We start from the raw sequence: 6,963 nt of genomic DNA, 5'->3' as shown, positions 1-6,963 counted from the left end.
TAGGTTAGGTTAGGTTAAACTAACAAAACTTAGGTTAAACTTTCAAAATGTGTTTGCCGCTGTATTCCTCATAACCGAACTGTACCAATAGCAGTATTGCAATCCCTAAAGAGGATATGCGATGACAACCGATACTTACTCAAACTATTATGAGTCTAAACACACATTGAAAAAAACAACATGTGATTTTGCCAGATTTTATGATTTTGAACCCGAGACCCATGACTTTATAAGCTGATGCGTTATCGCTTGGCCATTCATTTATTTATTATACTTTCTACTATCAAAGTAGGAGAGTAATAAAACATATTTTTATGTTGATAAGAACTATGTCTAAAATGCTCATCATGTTAATAAATATCATTCATTGATTTTGTAATAACTAATAGCATAATGAAAGTATATTAACAGATTACGATATTTTTTTCTAAACTAACATCGCGTCATGTAGCGATGGTGGTGTAATGGTCAGCATAGTTGCCTTCCAAGCAATTGATCCGGGTTCGATTCCCGGCCGTCGCACATTTTTTTATGTACCTATTATTTTTTTTTACTTAAAATATGTTACAGTTTAAATATAAATATCTTTTTCTAACTAAATTTAGAAAATTGATTGTAGATATATTAAAAACATATTCATTCAAAGTGAGTTAAATTCTGTTTTATTAAGATTTATACGTTTCCATAAGACGTTTTATCGAATATAGAAAACACAAATCTCTCATAAATTAAATTCAATTTCCATGTCGGTAATAGATTCATTTTAGAGGATTTCTTTTCAGAATAATATTCTTTTTATGATTCAAAATTTTACATCAGTCATTATTTACTGTTCAATATTTTAAGCAGACGGCCCGCGTAACAGTGCGTAAAGTTCTGGACTTTTATCTGCGGGGCTCCGGGTTTGACTCGGTGAGATAATAATAAATATTTATGTGATTTTCCCCAAATCTTGGAAGTTTGTTCTTTATAATCATTGTAACTTATTATATATTTAACCATACACCTCGAAAAAGAAATAATATTGGATAAAAATGTAGTCTTCTACGATGGTATAGTAGTATTTTATAAGGTTTTTACGGTTTTGTCCGGTGGTTGTTTGTCCAGTACAAATCTTGCAATCGATTTTTAACTAACTTCCCGACTAGCTAGACATTTGAAAATTTTAGAATATATCAGAACATGATGCCAATGCATTCTTTTAATACACTTTTAGCCATCTTTAGGCTGAATTGAATTCGTTTTCAGTTAATTCTGTGTTGTATGGAAAGTTATTTCAGAAAAATCCGTAAAAAGTAAAAGACTATTATTGGTTGCTAAGGGGGTGGTCCTGGCAACTAAATTATTTATATATACGTGCGTTACTATGGAAATCAAAATGACATTTCAGTATTCTATATTTATTTGTTGATTTGTTTTTTTATTTACTTCATATCAAGTACAAGTTTGAGCATATTGAGCTTAACGGCCCACGTGCTCGTCGTAGGTCAAAATTGAGTTTTTATTGTATTTTCAAACCATGATCCTGGACACTCCTTAAACGTTATAGATAATCTATTTATATATTTTTGAAGCCTTATTATCCTTTATAGTTATTTTAAACATTTCATGACTGCATAAAGTATTTTTGTTACGTTAAATAGTATTCTTTTAAACCTCTCGCTCTAATGTTTTAGAATATAGTCATATTTCGGTACATAACTGTGCAGTGGTGTTAAGATTTTTTACATTTATTAATTTTTAAACGCATTTATAAAACCATTAGTATAATTTATTAAGAGATAATTTTTGTAAAATATTCACGATAAAAAATTATATTGATAATCTCTGTGATCCCAAATTTGACAAGAATTAGGCATTTTATTATTAAAAAAATCGGCAAGATTAACACATTTGAAGATGATTCTAAAGATACTTATTATAAGCTATGTCTTTGACCATTCAAGTGTGATAAACATCTTATGAATAATGATTGCTTTATAATAATTATTGACCAAGAATAAGGTAGTGTTTTTTTGAAATACGCCATTTCTTTTGTCATTCCCTAGTAGTTAAGCTACAACATACGGCCGTAGCCATAAATTGACAAACTATAATTAAAGTAGGGAGTACAAAAAGCGACAAGTTCACAATTCAATATTTTCGGGAAACAACGTTTTTATGTTTCAAGCTTCATTTATTTGTTTTAACGTGAGATTATTTTTTCCGTTGTATTCTATGTCGAAATTATAACCAAATGGCAATTTGTTTTAGCTGATAAACTCTTAAATGTAATAAATATGGGCAAAATTAATTTGGACATAGCGCTATTTGTACCTCACTTTTTAATTTACTCCGCATAAGACACATATTTCCGTGGCACTGTCATGAGTTTACCAGATGCAACAGCATGGGAGACACCCTTTTCAATATTGACGGTTCCCTTATTGGTTGATTCAAACACGCGCGAAATCAACCAAGCTTTAAATAATATGAAACACGGACTTGGCGCTTTTTGTAATAAACTTAAATTTTTTTTTCGTAGGGCTATGTCGCGTTTTGGAATTTATAGATCAATACATATTGTGTAAAATTATACAAAGAATACGTGCGTATCTTTTATCTCGATTTTGACCAAATATGGACTTTGATTTTTGGAATTAGACGCCTCAATTATTTAATCTTGGTACGTGCGAAGTCATTACAGCAAGCAATCGAGGCGGGGGAAAATACTTTAAATTATTTAGAGTAAGCAAATCAAAATAAACCTACACCCGCTAAAAAAATGACTCCACATGCATCAGGACTAAATAATACGACTCTACTAAGGTAAAAAGTATAAAACATCTGAAAGGTATTCCTATAGATAGACCACTGGTTTGATGAAATAGTTAGTTTCTACGAAATATAGTATATGATAACGCAATCCACTTGATTGATAGGAAAGTAAGAGGTATTCATATAGCAACCGTTTGATTCAGACTGATGTTATAATATTATGTCATCATGATACATTTTATAAAAATCATATTATTTAAATTCTAAATAAAATCCAAGAATGTTTGCATTGATACGTAAACAGTATTCAAGGCGAATGAACACTGCCTGAATTCCTTTCAAGGCGCATCGTTCCCAAACCCCATCTATCGCCGTGGGTGACTGACTGTATCGGTGCACTCCTTTGATATGTCTTTTTGCACAATATCCTTTGTAACACACCCCGGGGGTGTTCTTTTATAAATATAAATGATGTCAGATATGTCCACCCCTTTTGTTGCGACTGGGCAACACTTAGTGGCGTCCGAACATTTTAATAATACTAGACAAGTTAATAAATTGAAGCGACCGTTTTTTTAAGAAACAAATTGTTAGAATGTAGACCGTCCTAAAAACAGTCTAGAGTTGTTATAAAGTCTTTCAAAAACTGATCACCACCAATACTAAAATTCACTGTATGTCTAAGTCGAATAGGTGTTAAAATCGCGTATTATCAACAATACCATCTGCATAGTCTAACAACTCCCGTATTCCGTATTATGAATTTTGAAGGATGTTCGATTTTCAAAACGAATGATTGTACATGTGGTTATATTGGTAACTAGTTTAATATTTTCTACTTCTATTGGCAGTTCCGAAAACAAAATGGTGGCTCACGTTGTAGTTTCAAGTCTATTGCTTTGTTTAGATAACCTAAGTACGCATTTGGTATTGTACGTGATTATTCAAGTACTGGTTTTATAGTCCCCATATTGTGCTTTACGTGAGGATGATCAAAGAAGAAAAAAGTGAAGATACTTTATATGAGACTTATTTGCTTACTTATTGGTTCAATTCGTAGCGTAAGTGATATATATTCACTCATTTTATTCATTTATATATTATGCCATATTATCTTCTCAGTCCTATTATATAGTTAGTCGAGGCGTGGATACCCACAGAAACAATGCTCAGGGTTTAAAATTGTTGGTGTATATATGAATGCTCCGTTATCAGCTGAAAATATTTTACAAATAATGTCGAGGTGATGATGTCAAGGATGAAAAAGACCAAAGATGTAATAAGAGACAGATAAAGTTGGCATACGTTGGCCACATCATGCGGCACTCAAAAGATATCAACTTCTACATTTTATCACTGAAGGGAAGATTTCCGGTAAGCGAGGTTCTGGTAGAAAAGAAATGTCTTCGCTCACGAACCACAGATACTGGTTTCAACTCAACAGTCTGTGGTGGTCAAGAACCCCAGACCATGTCAGCGCAATAGCGACAAAAGTGTTTCACATCACCTTAGCCGTGGTCAGCAAATTCTGCAAGTGTGACATACTTTGATGAGGATCAAACAACAAAGTTTGGTTAGCAAAACGCCGCGAAGTTGCAGCGGTGTGTCAGTCAGTATATTGCCAATAGTGACCTACATCAATAATGGCTTGCTTAATTTATCGAATATTTATATATATAAATAGCGAGTCATAATTGGTGGAGTATCAGATTCAGTCAGTATCTCAGTAGCAGTACACTAATTCATCGTGCCTCTGATTGAGCCCATCTCACCGAGCGACCGATCGTAACATCTTCGACTAAGCATATCCGTCGTCATATTCGCCGAAAGGCGAAACCCGGGTCGCAAAAAATGACTTAAATGGAATAGTACAGAGCTTTAGAACTTAAATTCAAATTCCATCAAGTACCTTCAGTCGAAAGTATTAATATAATAATAAATATTTAAAATATTTTTATCGTATGTATTCCCCTGTATTACTCAATATTCTTCCCTGCCACTGAGTAGTGCTATTCGAAAATAATATTCAAAAAAGGCTTCGAAGGGTATGGTCGCAAGAAAACGTTCTTTATCCTGTCACTCGATATTATGACGTCGTACCGCCAAGTAACGTTGACTTTAAAAAACGACGATCTGAAAGCTACGCCTCCGACGTCGCTGAGGTTTTGGACGCCGAAGTGAAAAGCTTCGGTATGAAGTCGAGAACGTTTGTTTAGAAATATTTGGAGGTATATTTTGGGGTAATTGTACATATTTTTATTGTATTAATAGCTGTTTGCACCAAACAATAATATGCATTAATGTTTATTCGAGGAAACAGGAATTTTTTTAAATTGTATGTAGGCCATCATATTTTACCTCCTATTTTAAGATTATTACGATTAATTTTGATAATAATAAGAGTTAGTATGCTTCCAAAAAGGACATCAAAGTTTCCCGCGTTTTTGCAGAAGACTCGAAGTAGAGAATGGATACATTATGTGTATTTTTAAAGAAAACATATGCTTTTTTAACGATATTCATGTTTTGTATAAAAATTAATTAACAAAATTATGAGATATGACTGTATTTCTAATTTACTCACCTATCAATATGTCTTCTGTCTCTCCATTGTATCTTTCATTGTGTATTTTTGATCGCAATATTCTGATATAAGCACATACAGTAAATAATTTATTCATACTTACCTATTTTATTCTATCTATCCGCTATATTCGTGTGGTTTTTATTAAGTATTTTTAAGGGTTGTGTATTTGATCTTAATACTACACATCTTTTTCCGATACAATGTCTCATGTTGAACTGAGTATAAGACTTGCTAATCCTCTACTATAACTCGGACTCAAATTTACAAAAACAGAACTAAATAGATATACCAAACGGTATATGAAAAGGAGGATTGGAAGATGAAAAAAAATGATTTAAAGATCTTTTCTGCGCTGAAGCACACGAATAGCTCAGTAGATATAAAAAAAATGTAGGATCGAAATAAATATTAAATACCTGCTGAAAAATCGATGGTCGTTTGCATATACTATATGCCATATATGTACCATTTTATTCATGAAGATTAAGCTGCGCCTAGAAATTCATGAAGTGGATCGACTTTCGATTTGAAATTCAAAGCGTATAAATCGGTCACGGAAGGCTGAGCTATTTTTTACACAAGTACAATCTGATGGTCCGTGTAGAAATAATCAATGAAGCGTGTCTTTGCGAAGAATTTTATATTTTATTTATTGCTTTTAGATAGTAACGGATGGAAAATTTAGGCGTGAAAAAATAATGGAAACAATATATTATTATAATATTACTTAAATAATTCATTTCTATAATCTTTGAGACTTTCACACTTGTTTTTTTATCGTAATAGATTCTTAGGTTTCCACCGCGTGTTGCAGAGGCCATTATCAAAATAATTATAAGATAAAAAGAACTTTTTATATATTCCACGTTTTTAAATTTTCTGTTGAATCATATAAACTTGACAATTCTATGTATTAATAATTTAGGACAAATAAGGCAATAGTCAACAAATCAATTTTTTGCTATTTTGCAACAAATAAACAAATATATAATACTGAAATATCATTTTGATTTCCATAGTAACGCACGTATATATTAATAATTTAGTTGCTAGGACCACCCCCTTAGCAACCAATAACAGTGGATTGGATTACGGATTTCTTCCGAAATAACTTTTCATACAAAACAGAATTAACTGAAAATTAATTCAATTCTACTTAAAGATGGCAAAAAGTATTAAAAGAATGCATTGGCATCGTGTTCTGATATATTTTAAAAGTTTCAAATTTCTAGCTAGTCGGGAAGTTAGTTAAAAATCGATTGCAAGATTTGTACTAGACAAACAACCACCGGACAAACAAGAATACGAGCTAAGAAAAACGTGGTAAAATACCTACGTGTTATGAATAAGTGTAGTGTAGGCGTATGAATGCAACCGTTGCTCTAAGAATGCCATTTATAATATAATAAATAATATCAAAATTAGCACGTCAAGAATTCCTTATACTAAACGTGATAAAACGGTTACCGACGGCTATTTTTAGTTCTTGGTAGACCTGTCGGTCAAATTCGGATATTTCCGTACTGCCGAGCCCGAGCGGATAAGACCGAATACAAGCGGATAAAGCCGAACGAGCGCCATCTAGTTGGCAATGAGCCGAACTTAGCCGAACACAATAA

At 32.4% G+C, this 6,963-nt stretch overlaps 1 non-coding gene across 1 annotated transcript; it reads left to right on the top strand.

The window, feature by feature from the left end:
• The first annotated feature begins 450 nt into the window (after positions 1–450).
• TRNAG-UCC (transfer RNA glycine (anticodon UCC)) lies at positions 451–522 on the top strand. The gene has a single exon. It is a non-coding gene; the product is annotated as a tRNA-Gly (tRNA).
• Positions 523–6,963: the final 6,441 nt, after the last annotated feature.

The sequence above is a fragment of the Rhyacophila brunnea genome, unplaced genomic scaffold, assembly GCF_057557595.1.
Source record: "Rhyacophila brunnea isolate RB1 unplaced genomic scaffold, BYU_Rbru_1.0 scaffold_20, whole genome shotgun sequence".
Classification (NCBI taxonomy): Eukaryota; Metazoa; Arthropoda; class Insecta; order Trichoptera; family Rhyacophilidae; genus Rhyacophila; species Rhyacophila brunnea.
The sequence above is the reverse complement of the archived record's forward strand: the minus strand, read 5'-3'. Positions and strand labels throughout refer to the sequence as shown.